Source organism: Clupea harengus, chromosome 18, assembly GCF_900700415.2.
Source record: "Clupea harengus chromosome 18, Ch_v2.0.2, whole genome shotgun sequence".
Lineage (NCBI taxonomy): Eukaryota > Metazoa > Chordata > Actinopteri > Clupeiformes > Clupeidae > Clupea > Clupea harengus.
The window spans coordinates 20,040,580-20,065,579 of NC_045169.1; the positions used below are offsets into that span (position 1 = coordinate 20,040,580).

At 42.5% G+C, this 25,000-nt stretch overlaps 1 protein-coding gene and 1 long non-coding RNA gene across 5 annotated transcripts in view; one reads left to right on the forward strand and one right to left on the reverse strand.

The window, feature by feature from the left end:
- LOC116224718 overlaps positions 1 to 2,433 on the forward strand; it is a 17,809-nt gene extending 15,376 nt beyond the window's left edge. Inside the window, exon 3 of the long non-coding RNA XR_004165708.2 lies at positions 2,422 to 2,433. This is a non-coding gene — a long non-coding RNA (uncharacterized LOC116224718). The remainder of the gene's footprint in view (positions 1 to 2,421) is intronic.
- Positions 1 to 9,714, reverse strand: part of LOC105903072 (phospholipid-transporting ATPase ABCA1-like) — a 221,849-nt gene extending 212,135 nt beyond the window's left edge. For 3 of the 4 annotated variants that reach the window (XM_031585405.2, XM_031585404.2, XM_031585401.2), the window contains exon 1: positions 9,459 to 9,714. The gene's annotated coding sequence lies outside the window, so the exon portion shown is untranslated. Of the gene's footprint in view, positions 1 to 8,579; positions 8,920 to 9,458 lie in introns of those variants that run through there. The other variant, XM_031585403.2, reaches the window with a different exon arrangement.
- Between the last annotated feature and the right edge of the window lie 15,286 nt (positions 9,715 to 25,000).

The following is a 25,000-nucleotide window of genomic DNA, read 5'->3' on the forward strand; positions in this document are numbered from 1 at the left end:
TACAATTTGTGGGAAAGAGAAGTGTTAATCAATAGCCTACATCTTCTTTTTTTCAGTGAAAACAACCAATACCCCTATTTGGTTTTCAATCATTATAACTGTAAGTGATCAATCATCCTGCTGCCATGTGGTAATCTATAAGTAAAAAACATGGTCTGTTTATTATCCTCATCAAGTCACAGTAATGGACTAATGATTCAGGTTTTACAACTAATGTCAGAATAACACAACAGGACTATGCCCTGCAAATATGTATCAGCTCAGGGAAGCTGTTTCCATCAAATTCATGGATTATAGATGGAAGAATTTCGGCGAGCCGAGAGTGTAAATTATTATTGATGCATTCCCTTTATCATTCCCTCTCTATATTCCTCTGGCCGTCTCTCTTTTCTTCTCCACATTAGGCATCTGACTCGGACACTGATCTGGGTCCGGCTTGATACAACCTTCTTAAGAAAAATAAACTTCTTAAGTGCTGCTTCTTTCTTAAGTTCAGTCTTAAGACAAACGTGGTTTACCAGATTTTGTTCTGTGCTGCGTGAATTGTGAGGCTCCCTCCCTGCCTAACGTATATTTTCTTTTCTTTGGATTCAGGTATGTCATCGTTTCATTCGATTTTTGTATTTTCATAATGTATTTTTGTATATTTTGCGTATTTCCGGACGGCCGCGGGTGTGGTGGGTCATGCCATTGAGAATGAGTGGTTTCCCGCGACAGGGGAGCTGTGATGCGTCTGGCTCACTCCCTGCCTGATGTGTTCTGTCTGTTGTTTGAATTCAGCAATAAAGCAGAGATCCCCCAAAGTGGTTGTGGCAACAGTCGGTCAAACCCAGGAGGCTTCTGTCTCAACCACGGATCTGACTCTGAACCACACCAGGGGCGGACCAGAGGTGCTTTCAATTTCGCAGAGCGAACACAGGGAAACGCGTTTTTCCTTGAACTGCAAGACCTTGGTCCAGCGTCCATGTTTGTTTGCCGAGAACTACTTCCCCCAGACCATTTTGTGTGTATGTGTGTGTGTGTTTGCAAAGGTTTAGCAGTGAACTCAAAGCAAACGAAAAAAATCTTTGAAAATATTGGTGGTCGTTTGCCTTTTGTTTGGTGTTTTGAACACACCTCAGTGATATCTGTGTTAGCGACCACACGGGCCCCTGTGTCCCTGCATGCTGCAGTGCTGTCTGTGTTAGCGACCACACGGGCCCCTGTGTCCCTGCATGCTGCAGTGCTGTCTGTGTTAGCGACCACACGGGCCCCTGTGTCCCTGCCTGCTGCAGTGAGAGCAGAGGAGCAAGCCCTGGCAGATAACAAGCAGCCCTGTGGGATTATTCCAGCAGACGACAATGGCAACGGCGCCCCGGCAGCCTTCAATGGCAAATTAAACAGATAATAAACACCAATTGATCCGTGACACCATCGCACTCCAGGTCTCTCACACTTTTTCTATCTATTGAATTTTTCAGACATGGCATGGTGGCAGGGCAGACACTGTTATTAGAGCCATTAGATAAATCAGTGCCTTCATATCCCTGTTTGTCGTTGTTCAGTCATTAGACCCCTGGAGAAATGCCTCTGTGCAAAGCCTCCGCTTGGGCAGCCTCAACTCAGTCTCATCTCATTAAGCAGTCTCATCCTATGTGATCAGGCAGCTCATACAACAGCGCTGGATGGGTGGCTAGATGGATAGATGAATAGGTGAATGGATGGATGGGTGAATGAATGGATGGATGGATAGATGGATGGATAGATGGGACATAATGCTTGAGCCTTGTTGTGGGGACCTATTGTCGCAGGGTCATCCACAAGTGATTGGAAGCACATAGTGTGTCCACTACAAGGAATGAGTGGGCTTAACTGATCCTACTTATGCAATAACCATAGAGAGAATGATTAAAAAAAGCAATAAACAGGTAAGGAATACTAAGTGTATACAGCTTCTCAACAACAGAGCCAGTGAGAACCTAAATGACACAGAGATCGGAACAGTAGAGGTAAGTGGATGTTCAGACCTATACCACTGTGTTACTCATTTGGAGTGAGATAAAAGCACTGCTAAGATGTGTATAGTGAAAGAGATTGGGGGCACTGAAAGAAAGCTTGAGTGCTGAGATGGGTGAGAAATCTTCTAAGATGGAGTCACACAGAGACAGAGCCAGGTTGTGTGTGTGTGTGTGTGTGTGTGTGTGTGTGTGTGTGTGTGTGTGTGTTTGTGAGAGGGAGACAGAGAGACTGATGATGAGACTTCTTCCTTAAGGCCAGAATCCTGACAAACCCTTTAGCTTTTAATGCTCCAGTTCCTCTCAGGGTCTAAAGTCCATTTCCTGTCTGGGTTTGCATTATTTACACTGCCTTCATTGAGGCCCCTTTCTCAGTGAATGAGGACAGGTGATGGCAGAGAGGGCATTAGGGCTTTCACAGGTGCAGCGGAAGAGCCCATTCATTCAAGGTGACCTGAACTATGGGGAAACACAGTTGCTGCCTGATACTCACACACACACACACACACACACACACACACACACACACAGAGAAACAAATAAACACCCGTTTTCAGATCTTAGCTCTAGCAAGTAAAGCAGAGAAAGTTACCGCTGCACTGAATGTTAAAGAAAGACATTGGAGAAGAGAAGAAAAACAAAAATACATCCAACACAATAATGGTGCATTTAATGATGCAAATGTTAAGACGTTGTTACTATTTGGGGGCCATGAATAATGTATAATCATTAATATTTTGTATAATAATTTGTATTTGGCAACATCCACGTCCATTGCACTAAATAATTCCACATAACAATTTACAGCAACTCACAATCCGCAACAGTTATCGAGTGAAGTATGCTGTACTGAAGTGTGGTATGAATGCATAAAATATGGCCTTGATTATTGTTTCATTACACATAGACCATCCACTGCATATGAAGTTCATGTAGTAATTTATAAGTCTCAGACAGCTCTGCCTAATAGGCCTCAGGTGCGATAGCAGGACTAACAGCCTTTAAAGCAAGGTCTCGGCACACAACGTTGTCTTTACTAATGCTACACTCATGTCTGTGTAAACACTCACCGGCCTCAAGTGCTTGTATAATTCAGTGAGTGCCGTATGTGCTGACGGAGCTTTCAAGTCCCTATGCTTTTGAAAAAGGGAAAGTGGGAGACGTGTACAAACTTCTAAGGTCTAAGCCGTCAAAGGCAGGAAGAGCGAAGATGGATGGGGGAGGAAGTGAACTCCCTCTCGGACGCTGTCTCATACGTTCAGAAAGCTAAATGCTAGCGTGCTACCTGTTACTGTTACTGACAAAACAAAAGCAAACTGTACTTGTATGATCCAGGCTAGCAGCTAACTCGGGGCATTGTTACGAGTCCAGGATGGAACATTGATCAAATCAAAAGCAAAGTAAAAAAAATTGGCTATACTGAATGACCTTCTTACAATGTACTTACATTTAAATGTAGTCTTTTGGCAGACACTTTCATCCAAAGCGGTTTACAAGTGAGAAAGAAAAGTCAAGTGTCAGTGAAGGGAGCCCTTGCAGTAAGCTCTAAAAAATATTTAAGATGGCAAAGTGCAAGGAGATTAAGTAAAGAAGTGCACAGTAAGTGTGAGTTGGGCAAGTTAAGGTGTTAGAGGTGTTAGGAAAGGAGGTACTCTCAGAAGAGATGAGTGTTTTGAGGATAGTGGAGTGCCCCTGCTCTGATAGTATCTGGTAGCTCGTTCCACTATTAGGGAGCTTCAAATGAGCACAGTCTGGACTGTCTTTGCCAAATCTGTATCCCATAGCCTCATGTGTGGTATGGTCACACCATGCAGTGTGTTCTTCCTTTTAGTTATAGTGCACTGCACTAGCCAATAAACACTGCCACAAGGTGGGGCAGAGTGAGAGAGAGAGAGAGAGAGAGAGAGAGAGGGAGGGAGGGAGAGGGGGGGAAGAGAGAGGGAGAGGGAGAGAGAGCGCGTGCATGAGAGAGAGAGAGAGGGAGAGAGAGAGAGAAGGAGAGGGAGAGAGTGAAGGAGAGAGAGAGAGAGGGATAGCGAGGGGGGGTGAGAAAGAGAGAGACCCCTTCGTCATGCAGATACTAACTCCTACAAGCACACAGATATGACAAACCCTGACAAACCCTGATATGACAAAGCAGAGGATGTTGACAGAGTGAGGTGAGATGTAATTGGGATGAGGGACAGGTGAATCCTGCTCACATTGAACTAGGAGCAGGTTTGGTGCAGGGTGTGTTCCAGAGGCAACTGCAAACAGGAACACCACTGGAATCTTAGTAACTGGTCTCTTTGGCAATGTTGGCAGTCAGATATTGACCAATATGGGACACTCTGCCATACAAACTAACTTAACCATAACTTAACCCATTCGGTCGTTAGTCATCATGACAGTTGGTGTCCAGAGATTCCACAGTATCATGTTAACATCACTGGTCATTTCCCTGGCAGGCAGCTGTTCATTTCCATAGCTTTCTGGGAATATGAGTCTCAGCTGCAAATAAGGCCACTCTTCTCCAATGCACCTGGTTTGTTTACTCAACAAACAGATTGACACAAGGATCAATACTGCAAACCAAACACTGTATAAACCACTGTCTTTGTCACACACAAATGTCTAGTCTTTGTAGTGTCTAATGAACTCTAGTCACCTCTAGTCTTCAGTGCTTTGTCCCAGTGGATGGAAATCTGGTCTAGATTCAGACTACCTGAGATCACTCTTTTATTCTCAACAGAACAATTGATCCAACCATAACAGAATCTCTTGAATCAACTGAAACAAAATCTCTTGAATTGCTCGAAACGGAATGACTTGAATCATATGAATCATTCCAAACAGAATCATATGAATTTGAACCCTAACCTTACACAATATAACCCATTCCAATTTTAGATAAGCTTTATATCTTTAAAATAAACATTAAAATGGATACAATGAATTAGCCTCTGTGGGCATATGAATTGACACATGTGAAATGTTCTATACCTGCACACACACACACACACACACACACACACACACACACACACACACGCACACGCACACACACACCCACACACACACACACACACACACATTCACAGCGGTATCATCTGTGGCCTGGTAGGATGTGGGAAAATGGCTCTTTCAAAGGTAGCGGTGAACAGCTGGCGAGAGCCATTGTGGCACAGCAGCCAAGGAGAGGAGACATCCAGTGGTATTCCAGTATATGTAATGACCACTTCTGCTCAGATGCTCATGGAGAAAGAGCTGTGGCAATGAAACAAATGTGTGCTTGTGTGTGTGTGTGTGTGTGTGTGTGTGTGTGTGTGTGTGTGTGTGTGTGTGTGTGTGTAGTGTGATGTCTGTGTGTGTTTGCATGTATTGGACATTACACATGTGTCAATGCATGTGCGGATTGTTTGTGGTTTGAGCGATCTTGTTCATGGAATGTATCTGCGCCTGTGTGTTAGTGTGTGTGTGTGTGTGTGTGTGTGAGTGTGTGTGTGCTTGGATTTCTGATTTCTCCAGAGCACACATTATCCAGGACCTCTGCCCTCAAAGGTTATAAACAGTCATGTGAATTTAGATTAATGTATAGATTTTTCCCGACCTTGTCATATAAATAACTTTACAAAAAAGAAGGGAATGAAGAAAAGGAAAAAAAGAAAAAAAAAGAAAGTCCGGTGCTTTAGTACAGTCCGTGTAATTGTCTTGTGTTGCTTTAAATATTTTATCATGGCTTCCAGAGAACATAGCATTCAAAAAGGGGAAAAAAAAGAAACGATGGCCAACACAGGAACCACCTATAAAATATGCAAAGGGTAATTTCCTATTTATAAATCACATTCTCAGACTTTGACCTCAAACGGGCTGCTTTTCCGTTCCGTTTTCACGGCAGAATTTATTCCAGTGAGGAATGGGGCCACCCAATGTCTTATTTCTAATTTTAGAGGGCAATTACTATCAGATGGCACATACCGACCTGCGTGAATTTGTTGTGGCACAGAAGGTCAGAGTGCAAATTGAAGTGCATTAAGGTGCGCCGCATTTGAATCCACTGGAATCAGGAAGTGTGAGATTACATTGAAACCTCTCAGAAAATGTTACTTTGCTGGCCAACCCCAAATGTCTTACTGAAAATCCAGTCCCACGTGAAACACTTATTCCACACTGTGTGTGTGTGTGTGTGTGTGTGTGTGTGTGTGTGTGTGTGTGTGTGTCTGTCTGTCACTATCTTCAACTGTGTTTTCTTCTATACTTTTTCTCAAAGATGACAACAGTCTATCCAGTGAAGCTTTTGTGGTGTAAAAGTCAGGGAAGCATCCGTTGCCCATTCTAACCCTTGATGGTAGGGTACTGTTTGGTACAGAGTAAGTAAACAGGTATTGCCATCATGCCTGTAACCAATGTTGGGGTGTAACAGAATAGATGTAACAGCATTACATATTTATAATACAAAATATGTGGAGGCCTAACTATTCAGATACAGTTACAATTTAAATTGGTGGTAATCAGAATATCGTTACATTGACCACTCAAAGGGATGACTTTTTTAATTGTCTTGTGCAGGCTATTCGCTCTGAAATTGAAATGTTCCCCTAAACCAGCATTTCCAATAAGCCAATGAGAGCGTCAATGCTCTGTTATGCTGTCACTCTCCAAGTCCCCGCAGCCTTGACTGAACTACTCACTTCCTGTTACCTGAGTTATTGTTCAGGCATGGCGTGTTCAAAGCAAGCAGGAAACAGCCAGCAGCAGTACACATTTAAATGAAGAGCCAGAGGAAAAGAACATTGCCTGTTTACTCATAATTGCAACCTTTCTTTCATTTTATTTCCAGTGATAGCTTCCTTCCAAAATCAAAAATTGTTGAGCAACGAGGCAATGAAACAATTTGAAAGTGCGGCAGCATTAAGAATCAAAACATGCGCATCTCAAAGACAAATCGGAGAAAGAAAAAGAATGAAGGATGAAAGTACTGAAAAACAATTTAACTGAAAACGAGAAACTTGCAAAACCGTCATATTATTTAACACGGAAATAGGCTTGTCTCAGAAAAGCACACTTTGAGAGTCCATGTCGTGATGTTTCCTTCGTTTATCAATGCCGAGAAACCAGGCACATCTCTCCCATTAGAATGACGTCATTAACCTCTTTATTCACTGTGTTATTTCCTGCCAAACCATGTTTTGAAATGAAGTGTGATTGGTTGGAGGTCAGGGGTCAGCCTACAGTGTGGAAAAGATGTTCAGGCTTAGGATCATCCTTTCTGTTTCTCCCTTAGGTTATAATACCCTAAATAAAAAAACTCTCAAGTTTATGTTGGGAATGGGACGTCTATCATGTCTGAGGCCAATATATCCTATACTGTATATCAATATAGCCAGTCATGGGTCCAGGTTTCTTGACACAGTGTTCAATAGAAAGGCATGTAACTCCGCTTTCTAATAGGTGTTGGTAACATTAACTAAAAACAACATTTATAATTTATAAATAAAGGCATTTTTAGTTTTAGTAGTGATTTCCGTGCAGACAAAATATTGCTGTTGTAGGTTCTTCATTCCGAATTTACATAACAATGTTGCAATTAGTAATAATAATGATAATAATAATGATAATAATACTAATACTAATACTACTACTACTAATAATAATAATAAAACCATCAGTCGATCCTTACTGCAGAGGGGGGGTCAGGGGTTGTTGTTGGTGATGGTGGGGGGTGTGGAGTGGGGGGGTGGAGTGGGGTGTTTGGTGTTGGTGATGGTGTGGGGGGGTTTGGTGTTGGTGATGGTGGGAGGTGATGGTGGGGGGTTTGGAGTGGGGAGTTTGGTGTTGGTACTTAGAATGGAACAGAATACGTTGCCAATTTAATTTTAGACATGTATTCAGTGATCTGCCGTGGCATACATTTTATAGGGTAACCCTCCCAACCCTGCCTGTAATAGTGATGAGACAAATAACACGCACACAGCAGGAAACAGGAGGGGATATGCAAATCTAGTGCATGTGTCTGAAGATGCGACTCAACAACGGACGTCTGAACTCAGTAGTACAAAGAGGTTCAGCACAAAGACATCCGAGAGTAAACAGTCCGTGCACAGAACATTGCCATCCTACCAGCCGCTGCTATGACTTACATGGCAGAGACACAACGAGACAGGAGTTAGGAGGGGCTACGCAATCCCAACGCGCTGAGACGCAAGTCACTCAAAACAATAACAGACCTCTGAACTCAGAACGGTGCAAAGACGTTCAGTGCATAGACGATTGAAAGTAAACAGACCAGGCACGGAGCATTGGCCACCATGCCCACAACCATGACGACTTACGCGGCGGAGACAAAAAGATGGAAGACAGGAGGAGACGAGCAGCTCTAGTGCGTACATGTAAACATGTCAAATGTCAAAAACAGAAAGTCGACACAATGATGTTCAGGACACAGAGACAATCGAAGTGTACTGACCAGGCACAGAGCATTGCACTCATACCAACACAAGTGACAACATGGAAAAGACACAGTGAGTGATTGGAGATAGCATGAGATTGGAGGTCTGGGCCATTCCAGTGTGTGTATGTATGTGTGTATGTGAAGACATCACTCACTCAAATCAGCAGAGGACCTCTGAGCCACCATTAGCCATGCTGACGAATACGTATGAGAAGTGGAGGCTAATGTGTGTGTGCTGTTTGGTGCTTTTGCCCCAATCTTCCCCATCACGTGAGTTACAGGTTAATCATTTCCATGGTTTTACGCAAGTCATATGTAACGGCCCTGAGCAGGTCAAAGTCTAAACAGCTGTGTGCAAACATTGTCCGGCATCTACAAACCTCGAACGGTCATAAATTCTCAGCCGAAGCCAGAAGGTCGGGGGTAGATTCTAGAGAAACTAGTGGTATATTATTGTCAATACCAACCACTCAGGCAATGAAGTAACCTACTTTTACTGGGTACTGGTGCTAACTTTTTGAGTGAGAACCCCCCCCCCCACACACACACACACACACACTTTTCATACGTACCCTCTCCAATGATGAGGAGGATGTGTTCAGTGTCTCTGGATCATGTCAGACACTGCTAACGACCCACTTAAATGTTGCCATATCAGTTTTGGTATTTTGTTTTATTAACACACAAACAGCTTTTACTCTCAAATGCTCAAAACGGAAAGTTAACTGGACGTGGAACCTTAATCTATCATGGTGTGACCGTGAGTTTTGAAATCTTAGATTCGAACTTATTAATGAATAACAGAAACGTCTCATAAGTAATTAGTAAGCTAGTTACTCTTCTGGAATTTTGATCTTGTTTTAATAATTCATGGCTAAAACTGTCAGAGGGTAAAACAAGAGGGTGGTTCAATAAGTCGTTAGTGACAATTCCACTGCAGCCACGGAGGTTGATCTGAGCGAACTACCCAGGAGACCCACGGAAACACACAGAAACACACACATGAATACGAGACTCAAAGTAAAGTGACCTACCAGTGTAGTGTGTCCTCGTTGAGTACTCCAAATGTCACCTCATCCTAAAGACAGTGCCCAAATCCTTTCTAACTGCTGCTCACAATCTCAAGGAAAAAAACACTTCCTTGAAAACCCAACCAATCTTCCCAGAGCAATTAATGTCTCTATCTCTCTATCTCTCTCCCACGCTCCCTCTCTCTCTCTCTCTCTCTCGCTCTTCCGGCTCCCTTGGCCCCTTCTACCTACATCTGCAGCATGCAAATGATCTCCGCGGGGACTACCATGGCGACAGGGCGGAGGGTAATAAAGCCGGCTAAGGCACATGTGGTGTGGGTTACACAAGCTGGCCTACCTGAGGCACGTGTGTTTACCACCAGCTAATTGCCTCCAGTGGAATACCATTACTGGGCCTCCAACGACAGCCTGTCTCAAACCTACACTTGAGGAGGATACCTTCTGACAAGCCATCTCTCACTGCCACTAGTGATGAGGGGGAAGTGATTATATATATATTTATAATTGCTTTTTTAATACATCACTATTACTCTGTGGTGAGATAACATGTTAGAACAGTATTAGGGAACAGTGGTCTATGTTTAAATAAACTTAAATTAAATGATAAATAATTGAATTGCTTCACATGAGAGTTCCAATAACCAACAATAATGAAATCTGAGACTGTACTGAATATTTGTTTATGTTGTTGATGGTTTATTTTCATTACCTAATGTACTCACAAATGTAAAGATCCATAGCATGAAGCCTAATTCATTAGCAGGCTAACCATAAAAAACAACAAACTAATTCATTTAGAATTCTTATGATATCTTTTCTACTTCACCCATAGCAAAGTTCACATTATTTAATCAATGAAGTAATGTGAAGCAAGGGCATCTTAAGTTAAAAACATTACCAGAGATTTTATGTAGGACTCCTTTCCTCCCTAAAATAAAAGTCTCCATGCTGTGGCTGTTGATGATCAACTAGAGAAGCATCATAGAAATTCAGACGAGTGTGTGTGAGTGTGTGTGAGTGTGTGTGTGTGAGTGTGTGTGTGTGTGTGTGTGTGTGTGTGTGAGTGTGTGTGCTGTTGAGTTTTATGGCGTGAGCGTATAAAACGGACACAAAAGAACGAAGGTTTACGGCAAATCTGTCTGAAGAGGGGCCACTCCAGGAACATCATCAAACCCCACATCTGCTTGACTTTGCAAACACACAGGCACACACACACACACAAACACACACACACACACACACACACACACACACACACACATATACACACACACACACACACACACACACACACACACACACACACACACACATGCACTCACACATACACACACACACACAAATATGTACACAAACACATAATACACACACACACACACACACATATACACACACACACACACACACACACACACACATACACACACACACACACACACACACACACACACACACACACACAGACTCAGTCTTTGGCTGAATGAGGAGGGGGCCATAAACACTGAACTGGTGTGTTTGGGATATTTCGATCATAAGAGACGGCGAGCTCCCTGCCAGCTCGCCGATTTGCCGAGTGTTCCAGCACCGCGTGCTGCCATGTCTGCGCGTGTGTGTGTATAATGGCGTAGTTACCTCCATCTGTGCAGTATTTACTCATCCTGACACACGGACTTTACAATCAAACCAGCCTCTCTACACTCAGTGTAGCATCCCTCCATCTTTCTCTCTCTGCTGTTCTTAAGCTCGAGAGTGGCTATTGGATTGTAAACAGGAACACCTGTTGTCGATAAATATGCTGTGTCATTCATGGTTATCAATCACCATTTGGTCACAGAAAGTCACGGGGCAGCCCTAGACACAAGCAGAGGTCAATATTTCAAAGCTGAAACACCTGTTGTCGATAAATATGCTGTGTCATTCGTGGTTGTCAATCACCGTGTGGTCACAAAAAGTCACGGGCAAGCCATAGACACAAGCAGAGGACAATCTTTTACATGATGTTTCCTGGAACTAGAGTAATTAAGGGTCATGACATCACCCAGTGTGATTACATATGGACTGTTTATGTGGCCTTGACCCTGTTTCTGTAGCCTTGACCTGTTATCCAGGTAAGAGGTGACCGTAAATAGTTATAGGTTATGAGCCTCTCAGGTGCATTGTGGGTGAGGTGCTGTATAATACTTTGTTCAGATAGCCCGTGGTGAAAAAAACCTTAGTCACCGGATCCTCTTGAGGTTTGGATGACTTGACAGGTATTTGATTTTCATTTCATTACTGGTCTGTAAACCAAAACAACTTAAATTATCTCAAAACTTAAATGCTTGCCTAAACCTAAACCTAAACCTACTATAGCTTGATTGTTGTACCTCTATTATCAGTCTAAATGAATAAATATAAATGTAAATGTTGTTGTTTGCGTGGCTGTCCATCATATACTCTCCACTAGGCTCCAATGCTAATATGCTAACGCTAAAGCCCTTCAGTGAGTCCACCCTGTCTCTGAATGGCGTAGCAGATGCCAGTCGGGTGGCATGGCGCCATCCCATGCCACATTTGCATTACCCCCCCCCCCCCCCATGCCCCCAACCCCTGCCGCGAAGAGGTGTTTGCCCAGCTAGCGGAGCCTATTGCCCTGTCCCGGCACGGGGTCCAGAATGGCCCCGCTACCTGCCTTGGCACTCTGGCCTGTTCTCTTCTGCCCTGGCAGAGGCAGCGGTAACAGCAGTGGCATTTGTGTCCGCGGTCGATTCATTCCAAGAAACTCCAAGCTTGATTACCGCGGCGTCCCAATCACCTCAGACACGGACTGGGTCCCCCACCGACAAGATACACGGAGAGCTCGCCCAGACATCCACCTCGCTACAGTGTCTACTCTGCTGCGTGCCTCTGGGTTAAATAGCTTATCTGACACATGGATCATAGTAAACTGGGTTCTAGTTTATATCATGCCCTCAGGTGGCATATACCTAAAACATAATTGATTAAGAACGGTGTATTGACAAAGCATTGCATATATAAGTTCACAATGTGCTTACGTTTGGGATATCTTAGGCCTAGGTTTTTAGGTTGTTGTCTGCCTGCCAAGTTCTCCTTTAAACAAATTTCACTAAATATTTGAACAGTAAGGAGACGTGCTGGATGAAGCAGTTGAGGCTAAAGTGATTGTCTCTGGTCTTGATAACAACTATAGAGGCAAAGCAATGGGAAGGGGTGCACTGGGGGTGTAATCTGAGACTATGAAGCACATACACACACACACACACACACACACCTACCTGCATACACATGCACACACAGACATGCAGAAAGACACACACAGACACACACACCCACAGACAGACACACACACCCACAGACACTCACACTCACACATACACACGCACGCACCCACAGGTGAGGTCACCATGAAGCTTAGACACATACATGAACATACACAAATGTATACACACACCACACCACACCACACACACACACACACACACACACACACACGCGCGCGCGTGCGAGGTCACAGTCAATACAAGCAATCGCCTACATTAATTAAATGTCAGCAGCCCAAAGCCACACAGGCAGTACTGTGGGCTTCCCCAACCCAGAGAGGGATGACCCACTTAGATTCCAATTCGGAGAGACACTAATGGAACATGTAATTCAGTACCTCCACCGCACACAGGTGCACCAGGGCTTCACAGTCTGAGGAGCAGGGGCTTAGCCAGGGGTCGAGGGATGGCTACAGCCACAGAGGTAGACCTGCTGCATTCTACAGAACACTTTTCCCCGGAACATAGCAGCCAGGGACAGTGGAATGGAACCCACTGGAAACAGGGATACAGTCGCTGTGGTTTCAGTTGCCTAGTGAGCCAACACAGTCACACAGGAAGACATCCGGGTTTGCATTAGTATTTCAGGCATTAATGCTTTGGAAGAAATTGATGAATGATGAAATTACAAACAAAATGTCATCCACTTTAAACAGGTTATTTTTCTTCTACACTGAGAATAAAAAAACATCAAGTGTAGATTGCCGACAGCAACATTCACATTTTAGCATCCACATACTTGTGGGTTTAAATGAAAATGAAATTGGTAGTGTAGGAGAAATGTTTGGTTAAATAAACTCAACGAAGAACACAGTGCCCGCTGTTAGTATCTGCAAAAGTTGCTCAGAGCATTAAAAAACAAGCTTCTCTTGCTTGTTGAAACTTTTATTGACTTTCCCAGCTCTGTAAAATGATTAGCACTGATGCATGCATTATTTACACCTGGTAGGCAGGGCGAACACCTGCAGACTGACAAGTCAGTTCGCTCCGTCAGAAGTATAGAACTGTAGAAAAGCCCTGTAATCTCTCAATCTTAAACTCACAATTATCAGACTAATTTGCTCCATTCTTGTCAGTCCTGCTCAGTTGTAATTTCAATCTCATTAAATTAACTGAAAATGTAGATAGCTTTTTTTGCAGTTTAATCACACAATCAATTTGAATTATAAAGAGCAACAACATAAATGATGATGATGAAAATGATTTTACTTTTCTTGAGCTTTCTTATGGACGTTATGAAACAGCTAGCATATCTAACAGTGCTAAGAATATACAGGCTTTGTTAATCAAAAGGCCCTTCAGAGCATGTTGAAGCTGTGCTGCTGATAAATTGGCAAACAGACCAAAGTCAACTAGAAACAACAGAGTTAATGTTTTATGTTTTTTGCGTTTCTTGTGTAAATCCTTACATAACAATTTACAATTTGCCGCAAGTGTGAAGTGCAAAGGGACAATGGACCCAAGTAATACAACTCAAAAGAACTAATTAAGATTCTGACGTCCACAGAATTCATTATCATGTAGTACATGCTACTGTGAGAACACCAACCTTTCGTTAAGTGGATCACTTCACAAGAACATCAAATTAGCCCAAACAAAACGACTTCTTCCTGGTTCTTGCTGGTTATTTTCTTTTTTCTCTCCTTTCTCGCTCTGCCTTGCTCCTCACCATGTCTTCCGATGTTCGTTATCACACTTTTGTATATCGCATATGTGCTGACCATCACAAATCAGACGCTGAGGTTAACATTGCCTCTTCCCTCGCGCCATCGTATACAGCTCTCCTGCAAACCCACCACAGACCCACGTTCTAATCCGCAAGTTTTTTAAAGGATAAAAAGCTAAAGGGTTGAAAGGTACTTGCGGATAAAACAGTAAGCAGGAGCTACTCTTGGAGAGGTCATGTGAAGGGCCTCCTGCAGGGCTGGATGAGGGGAGAGAGGAGGAGAGGGGAGTCCGGGGAGAGCAGCTCCTCAAAGCCAGGCCCCAGGCCTTCTGCCCACTCTTATTTGGTGCCCTCCTGACATTGATGAAGTACAGGAGGCTCGGCGCAGGTGCTTGTTAGCCCGCTCTGTGGCTAGAGGAGTCGACAGCTGATGGACACTTTGGTCGGACTCAAATTGGGCCGAGCCAGGCCCCAGCTCAGCTCATATTGGGCCGGGTTCTGGACCTCAAATCCTCCTCGAGTGTCCTTATTTTTGGGTCTTACAAAACTAAAAAGAAAAGAAAAGACAGAGAGAGAGAGATAGAGATAGAGAGAGAGAGAGAGGAGACTTTGAGACAATAATAAAAGGCCAGAACAAAACAGTCGCCCCTCTAAAACACACTGACATTGAACTGTCTCCCCAGTGGATGGTTGTTTTTCCGAGATGTCAGAGGAGAGAGTTTCGACCTTCCTTTTGTTTCTACAAGTGAGATTACAGGTCTGTTCACTCACCTCACAAGGCTGGTCCCCTTGGATGTAACCTGTTACATCACTCCGTGTTTCATGCGCTAGACAAAAGCTTTTCAACCCCAAAAAGATACAAAATGAAAAGATAAACACTGAAAACTAAAACCCTAAAAACGGAACCATCGACAATTTATTTTTTCTTTTACTTGTACAGGTCAACATAACCTGGTCTGATTTAACTCAACATACATTAAAAACATTTTGACATGGAAATGGACATGGATTTTCTGTGTCATGTGACACTGTAGTAGTGTTGTTCCTGTCATTCCTGTCATGCTGTGCCTGGTGTCGCCTGTATAGTTAGTACATTAGTCATTGCCTGTTTATTTATCTCTGAAAAATCTGTGTTTTTTTTACAAGTGTTTGTAACCCCCCCCCTTTTCTTTCCTACTGTGAGGCGCATTGTGTTACCTCCGTGTATGAAATGCGGCGTACAAACAAAATTTGATTGATTGATTGATTGATTGATTGATTGATATAGAGGCTTTATCAATATAGCCATGGAATCCTACACACAGCGCTGAATCTGCCACAGGCAAAGTTGCACATCCAGTTCCATCTCACCATTCTCATGCAAGGGTTACAAAAACGACATCCTCTCTGCCGATCGACTTCAGCCACTCAACAATTATAACAAGTACCATTTGTTTAGGAACGCTGCATCCATTAAGCCAACTAATGCAGGATTCGCTATGGCGAGTAGAAATGCCAGTAGAAACAGATGTCTGTCTACTTTTGGACTGGCAGAGACCCATGTTACAACACGACATCATGTCCACTATTGTCCAGCACACATCCTGAAAGCCAAAGTTGGTTTTGGTACCATCTGTGAGTGATGAACCAACGCCAGGAGCTGGTGGTGAGGGGAACAACCCTTCACCAAATGTTGAGGGTCTGCATCTGTCATGGAAAGCACTAACCAGTCCCCTAGGATCCAGACCCAGACAGAGCAGACGAGTCCGTCACAGATCTGGCCCTCCGCTGGGTCAAATTTGACCCAGATCTAGCCGAAGTCTGGCACGGGTTCAATCTGTTTCTGACACAAATACAGTTCTGTTCTGGTCCCACCTGCTAGCCGGGGGGTGGGTGGTGGTGTGTGTGTGTGTGTGTGTGTGTGTGTGTGTGTGTGTGTGTGTGTGTGTGTGTGTGTGTGGGTGTGGGGGGGGGGGATGAAATTAGGCTGTTTGGTCATGAGAAGGGTCAAGCTTTGCCAGTAAACCTTCCTTTCATTACACTTTAGGAGAAAATAGAGCAAAACCTGTTTAGAGAGAAACCACAAGTTAAAGTGAATGTGGCAAAGACTGTGAGAGGTCTGTGAGAGGGCTTAGTGTGAAAATGGGCTGTTAGGCCATATGGACTGTGGGAAGGATTAGCTGCAGACTATCTGAACACTAAATAGGAATTAGTGAAGTACTATACAATGAAGTCAAATTTGATTGATGAACTCCAAACAAATGAGTGACAGTGGAGAATCCTTTGGATAATATTCAGTTACTGTTTAGTGGTTCTTGTAATAAAACACAACGAGCCAAGTGGTCACAGGCAGTTTTTGTTATGCATTTTATGCATATTTGTCGCTCAGATTTGTTGCCAGGTTTGCAGCTTGTGGCAACATCATTATTCCTAGTCCATTGTTTATTTATTTCATTTTCAAATCTAAGAGTCGACATATGTTGTTCACTCTCCCCGAAGATGCCTTTAAAAAAAAAAATACTGATGCAGAAAACAAATCTCTTGTCAAACAGTATTCTAGGGTGTGCTTTAGGGATGGTTTAGTGTAGATTGTAGGCACTCACTCCTTGCAGAAGAAAATTAAAGTGAAAAACTAAAAAAGAACATAATAAATGAACGCGAATATTATAGCCCAGGCCTTTCGAAGCGGTCCAGGGCGCAACTTGAGAAAACTTTCAAGTCCAAATCGTTTTCCCAAGTGTGAGCACCACACTGCTTCGCCATCTCCTGGCCCTCATCGAGAGCCGAGCCGAGGCCGTTCCCGCCATCTGCCTCTCACATGAAAGGGACGGGAGATGAAAAGTGGAATGTCTCTCTTCTTTTCATGTAGACATCTAACCAATTATGGGGGAGTATGGCAGAATGTCTGTGGAAAAAGAGACCTCCCCCCACACCCCATCCCGTGCCTTCCTCTTCCTCTTCCTCCCCCTTCAACTGGCCCCTTCAGCCCTTGCAGCCTGCCAGTGGATATTTCACTTCAGGCTATTTCTTCTTCAGATGTGTTTGGTTTGCATCTGTGGTTGTTATGAACATTTTATGCCTGTGTAGGTTATTACTTATTATTCAGCACACGACATACCAAGAGCTTGAATAGTTAGTTACACACACAGTGATATGAAGATAGAGCTTGAATAGTTAGTTACACACACAGTGATATGAGGATGGTCAGAGATGGTGACTGAAGGGTGTTGATGACACCACAGTGTTTATCGGCACCGCAAGAGACATTAAGGTTTGACGCTTTTAGTCACCTGCATGATGCAGGTTGCATACTGTGATACAAGATCAAATCCATTTTGCAATCTTGCATTGTCACAAATTCAAGGATTGCAGTTGCAGTCGTCTCTTATTACTGAAATATTTCCACAAAAAAACGCAGATTTGATTTAACTCAATTTCAAACTACATTTTTGAGAATTTGCAATCACAACAAGCCCTCTTGCGAATCCTGGAGGGACTGAATTATTTGGGATATAGCAGAATGGCAATGGAAAATTACCCCCCCCCCCCTCCAACTGCCCCTCCAACTGCCCCTCCAGCCTATCATTAGACATTTGGCATTTTCTTAGCTGTGTTTAGCTTTCAGCTGTGGTTGTGGATTACTGCCCATCATTTTAATTTTTAATTGTATTTGTTTCAGCGGAGGGCATAAAAATTGAATGTAGTTGTAAACACAATCGAATGAAGACGGGGTTACTGAAAGGTGTCATCACCACAGTACTAAATAGTCATTGCAAGAGTGATTAAAGTGTGGTCTTCAGTGATTCTGGTTTGTTGTAAAGATGGCATCATCCCACACTCCATATCACTCCTACTCCCAAGTTAAGTCAAGGCCCTTTGTAATTTATAAATCAAATAGCTTGACTGATGGGATCTTCTGTGTCTATTTTGCTTTCGGGTGGAGCCATCAAACAGAAGGCAAAGTGTTGCCACAAACGTCTAATAGTTAATGAAAACTGGCTGAGTTCCTGCCGACACTTCGTTAGACTGACACTCCAAAAGCATTGCCTAGTAGCTACTTCAAACTGCATTTTCAATATCCTCTGTTGCTATCGCATAGCCTTGTTGAAGTGGGAATGATGCTCATTTTTCCATCTGATTGTTTTTGTTTTTGCACAGAAGTCTGACAGTACTGATGAGTAAACTCAAAGCCCTAGAGACTGTTAAATGGCAAGCAGGTAATTATGTGCTCGTCGTTAACAAGGCTCACCTGTTTTTAATCACCCATAGCCAACTACAGAACGCACAAATTGAAATTCACCTCATTTGTTAGATTCTCTTGACCTTTTCAATTTATTAAGTGTTCAGAATATCTTTTTCATCTTTGCTTGTTTAGCATAAAAAAATAACAGCCTCGGGTCTTGTGCACAAAATCCAACAGTAGAGTCCATCGCTAGCTTCTACAAGCTTTTACAAAATACCACGAAACTTATGAAAGCCTACATACAGCATGTTACATCTTAAACGGATGATTATTGACTGAAATAGGTTGCGAGGGTTTGAAAGAAATCCAGCTGCCACACTAGGCTTGCTAATGACGCCTCCTCCTCCTCAACCAAAGAATTTCCCTGAGTGATAGCCAGGAACTGTAAGCTCTCAGCCCCACTGCCTGCTGTGTGCTGACACGATGGGGGCGACTACAGAATATATCTATCACTTTTCAATAATGCGTAGTAAATGAAATGAGTAGTTAGTGAAATCAAAGTCCTGTGTTTCAAACAAAATGGGCTTTTTTTATCTTGTGAGCATCCAAATGATATGAACCGATTTGAAGAAACAATGGCTGACGCGCAGGCATTTTTTCTGAATAAGAATGAGAAACTTTGGGTAGAAGACAGAAGACATATCTTTTTCTATCACATTATTTGTGCTTTCCCGAATATTGTATTCAGATTTGAGTACATCCCTAGTATTCAGTATTGATAGCACAACAGAAGGATGTTCACAATAACGATGTACTTGGGGGAAAAAGTGTCAAGAAAATGTTTTGATTCTTGGTAGGGTGAATAGAGGGAATATTTTCTTCATGTCTTTATAAAATGTCTTCATAAAATGTTAATGGTGGGGTTTGTTTTGGTACTAGTTACTGTACTGGTTGCATCCTGAAAAAAAATTCCTCAATTAATGGCGTGTTTTTGTGAGAGCGATTGAGAGAGCTAATCTCATGAGGGCTCTGTTGACATTAATCTCTTTGCTAAACACCTCTTGTTTGTGGATACACAGCACAGTCCATTGCCTTGGTCCTACTATTACAGTTACACAGCTATTGGACAGCGTGTTAACATATATATACAACCACCATAAGAGCAAATCAAAGCTCATTAAGTTTCATATCTCTCAATAACAAAGTACACTCATGCAGAGAGGTGAGTTGATGATTTGTATTGTATTGCATTTGTATATGATGGCCTGGCCTCCTGTCCCTCCCTCATAATGACTAACCGGATCAAGTGGGATGATATTGAAACGAGGCCTTTTGAGTGTCAGTGTTGTGGGGTCCCTTTTTTCGGACTGCTCTTCATGCATAAGCCTGGGTCAATTCTACTAAGCTTATTTTGGTCTAAATGGAAAATCTGATAATGGAAAACATAATGAGACCCATAAATGCAAAACACTTATCGAATCAAGCACTTTGCTCGGGTTGTGACTCTCTGTCTACCCCTCCGTCTAGTTACGCTATTTACTTTGTCTTGTTTATTTACCTGTCTGGTTCATTTGTCTGTGTTTTATTTAATATTTTTGTATCACTTGTTTAGCTCTTCAATAGTTGTCATGAGAACTCCTTCACAACCGGAAGGACAGAGCACCATTGCATTCTAATAAATATAAATAAATAAATACATGTATAAAAAATATTATTATATTATAATAGATGTCCATCTATCTACGTATAAATGAATGTCTGTGTGTGCAAATGAGGGTCTTGAGTTCAATGACGGTGGTAAAAATGATAAGAATTATCAACTGAAATTGGCAATTAAAAGAACTTTTTTCTTTTTTTTTAAATGAGCGCTGAATGGATTCAGCTCGGCTCTGCAAAACAGCTTTTTTTCTCACTGAAGGTTAGAAACGCAGCGGATTCACTCTTATTGTTCATTAGCCCTGATTTGAAAGTGAAAGGCCGTTTTACTTCGAGCAGGCACTCAGATGAATGACCAGAGGGCAGAGGCACTTAGAAGAAGGAACAGATTCAAAGAGAGCACGTCTAGTGGATGACCCAGGGCAGATTTGTTCACCATGCTTTGATGATCTTGATGATCAGATCTACCACATCTGCCTGCAGACGACTCCGGAATGCTAAGGACAGTCCTTGGCGCTGTGTCCTCCTTTTGTACGCGCATTTCCATAGGACAATTTCAGTTCCCAAAGATGGATCTTTGATAGCTCAGGAGACCTAGATGTGATCACTGATCCTATTATTGTTTCAATTGTGTGTCAATTAAAATCACATATATTTCTCCTACAAGTCCTCAGGAGAAACAGTTTGAGACAGAAATGAGATGAGGCACTTTATTGTAAAAATCTACCATCATTTTCACAAAAGATCTCCTAGCGACCCCTCTCCTCAACAGATTTGAACAGTATTCTTCTCATAGGCTAGTTTAATGCACTTTATTGTGAAAATGTGTGCCTAATCCTCAAATACCAAAGTTGTCTTGAGAAAGAAACAGAGGAAGGTAATTGAGACATCTAAATATTCAGTGAAAACTGAGCATGATTTGTGTTCCTGTTGAGAAAACACCAGAAGCAGGAGATTTGAGAAGGAGATTTGAAAAGGAGATTTCAGAATGAGATTTGAGACGAAGGCCTCGTTTACCCTGCCAGGTAAAAGTGACCTAATTCCGATTTTTTTTATTACATGTAGCACAGATCGGAGATGTATTATGAAACAGGAAAAAAGCACATGGAATCTGATATTTTCAGATCCGTTTAAGGCCTCATTCATATGTGGAACTAAATCTGTCTGTAATCTAAACAGACAGATCCGATATTCCAGGTCATTGCGACTCGCACATCATTGAAAATGGGACATTTTGATGACGTATAATGTTACTTTCACGTGCACAACTGGCAAAACAGTGAAAAGTGAAATGAAGGATAAAGACTCAGGCCAGTGGATGCCTGCCAAGGTCTTTTAAATTGTATTATTACTTCGTTTGCATCCGTTGCAGACTGGTTGTTTACTTTCATTTCGCTAACCAAACCCTCTCTCAAGTGTAAACACAGGTATCGGATATCGGGGGGAAAAACGGAACTGGGCATCAAAACCTGGAGTGTAAATGCCGCCTTTATCTCATTCTTGTGCAGAGCTAATAAGGAGATGCAAATGGCATTACACAATATTAAACAGCAAACCAATTAAATGAATTTGATAGCAAAGAATTTGCTTGACAATTCTTTGGAGAGTTTATTTTGCAAATGCCATAAGAAGGAAGTGAATACAAATTCTCTCATCCCAGAACCGACCTAACTGTCAACTTCCTTTCAGCAACGCTAACCACACAATATGATCCTGACCTCTGAACTCTTTCCCCTAATCACAAGCACCACCTTAAAATAACCATGAATACAAAAAACAGTGTTTACACAAAACCTGGACTATCAAACTAAACAGAGACCAGAATCTGTTCACATTAAGTCACTCAACTTCCAAGAGTGGGTGTATTTATGAAGAACGAGCGTCTCGTGCCAACTCCAACAGTTTCACAACATTAGAGGTCTCAGTGGAAGAGGAAGGGGAAGCTGTATGACTGTCGTGTTGAAATACTTGGCACTGGATGTGACACTTGCTACTTGTGAATGTGCTCAGTGTTGACTTAGTTGCCTGTTAGGTCTGCATGTTTTTCACTGATAGATATGTGAACAGCTGGGACACAGAAATTATTGGGAACAGAATGTTCTACTAGAAAAGATTCAGAAAACAGAAATGAGAACTGACAACTTAATCCACAATGGAGTTATAAAGTTGAAATAGTCAAATGTTTCAACAAAATATTTTTTAATCAGTTAAATAGCCTTTAGCATTGACCCTGTTTTCGAACATGAAGGCACAGCAGCAAAGAGGTGTGTTAGTCAAGTCAGGTGTGAACAGGACATTGAGCAGGAGGAGTGAATGAATGAATGAGGTAAAGTAAGAGTCTTCCCGGTAGAACTTTCACGTAAGGTTACCTCGGCCAATCCAGATGGATCCAAACAGGTTCAAAGACGATAACATCACCTCTATGTGAAATGAATCACCGGTGGGCAGATTAAAGTTTGCAGACATGACATAGATAGGCCTAGCTTACCTGGTACAGTGAGAACAAAGGATTGTATTTTTCTCTCATTATATTAAATCAAACCCATGAACCATAATTCTAGTGATCATCGAGGTGTTGACTGTTTCTCTGTTCCAATAATAATTACCAGTGCATACAGTTGCACAGCACTAAGACCACAAGAATTCAGACATCATCCTGTGTCTCCTTTGAGTTCCTGCCTTATCAGTCTCTCTCTCCATCCTCACCTGTCCCCAGGTAGTCTCATGGGGCCAGAGGTGCCTTTGGCAATTTGTGATGAGAGTTCACACTCTGGAGACAATTTGCAGTAACTGAGGCCTTGAAGCCAGTCGAAAATGAACACACACAAGGTAGCCTACTGCCTGAAGACTTTTTTCAAAGACTCACCCCTAACTCCTCACGTCCGTGTTCTTCTTACGTCCTCATCGTGATCGCGGTGAGAAGAAGCAGTCGTGCGGCGTCTAAGCTGAAGCTGTTAGTCCGTTTTAGAATTGAACTTCCATATTAATGGGAATAAAGCAGATGTCAAATCATGTGGTCAGATGAGCCTCATGGTCACATGATCAGACGAGTCTCATGGTCACATGATCAGATCAATCACATGATCATATGACAATCCATACAGATTGGTATTTAAAAAGTGCTTTACATATGAACTGGTCATGCATATGCTGTGACAGAAAGTTAATTATGAGTTTAACCAACATTTCTATTCTAATCAAAATCTGTATCCTCTTCTTTGACATTAGAAGTATAATATATTCCGAAATATAAACAGCTGGCATAAATAGGAATCTTACACTCACCAGTGAGGAGAGTAACGTCGTTGATGGATTAGACCACAGAGGATTTTTTTCTGTTTCTGAATAAGTGGGTTTTATCTTACACTAAACCATTTAAGGGTCATCTGTCAGTGGGAACCTGGCCTAGTTTAATACCTATCAGCATACTCAGTAAGGTGCAGGAGTAAAACACACACTCACTTCACTCACTCACACACACACATACATACACACACACACACACACACACACACACACACACAGAGAGAGAGAGAAAGAGACTCACACACACACACACACACACTCACACACACAGAGAGAGAGAGAGAAAGAGACTCACACACACACACACACACACACACACACACACACACACAGACTCACACACAGAGAGAGAGAGAGAGAGAAAGAGACTCACACACACACACACAGACTCTCTCACACACACACACACACAGAGAGAGAGAAAGAGACTCACACACACACACACACACAGACTCACACACACACACACACTCACACACACACAGAGAGAGAGAAAAAGAGACTCTCTCACACACACACACACACACACACACACACACACACACACACACACACACACACACACCCACACACACACACACACAGACTCACACACAGAGAGAGAGAGAGAGAAAGAGAAAGAGAAAGAGACTCACACACACACACAGACTCACACACACACACACACACACACACACACAGAGAGAGAAAGAGAAAGAGACTCACACACACACACACTTACACACACACAGACTCACACACACACACACACACACACACACACACACACACACACACACACACACACACACACAGAGACTCACACACACACACACACAGACTCACACACACACACACACACACACAGACTCAAACATACATTAGGCTAGGGAAAATACACTCACTTCCCTACAGTCAGTTATGACCTTGATATTAACATGATAGGTATTCTGTTTTTAGCACATACTCAGGCCAATGAGAGATAATGTTAATACATCACACATCCGTTTTTTGTGAAGAGAACAGATTAAATGGTGTGTGTTTTTTTTGGTGCAAAGCTTTTTGGATACCTCTATTAAGTGCAGCTCCATGGAACAGTGTATGTGTGACTTTACAATATAATAAAGCTTTCAAGTTGAATTAGCGATTCAATTTAGTAAGTACACACACAATTCTTTGTTTATGGACCACATCAAGAAAAATGGCGGGGTGTTAAGTGTGAGGCCGTTAACAGGCAAGAGAGCTGTTTCCCTAAAGTAAGCACTACGCGAACCTCAACACAAACCGACACGTGTTAATGTCAATTAGAATAATCGCTTAATCAATTGTTTGTACCCACACTTACATCTCGCAGGGGGCCAAAAACAGACGCATAGGATGGGATAGAGATTTTTAATTGTTCTTCTCGTTAATGAGAAGTGGCTGACCTTTAGCGAAGTAAAGACTCCGTGGAAGC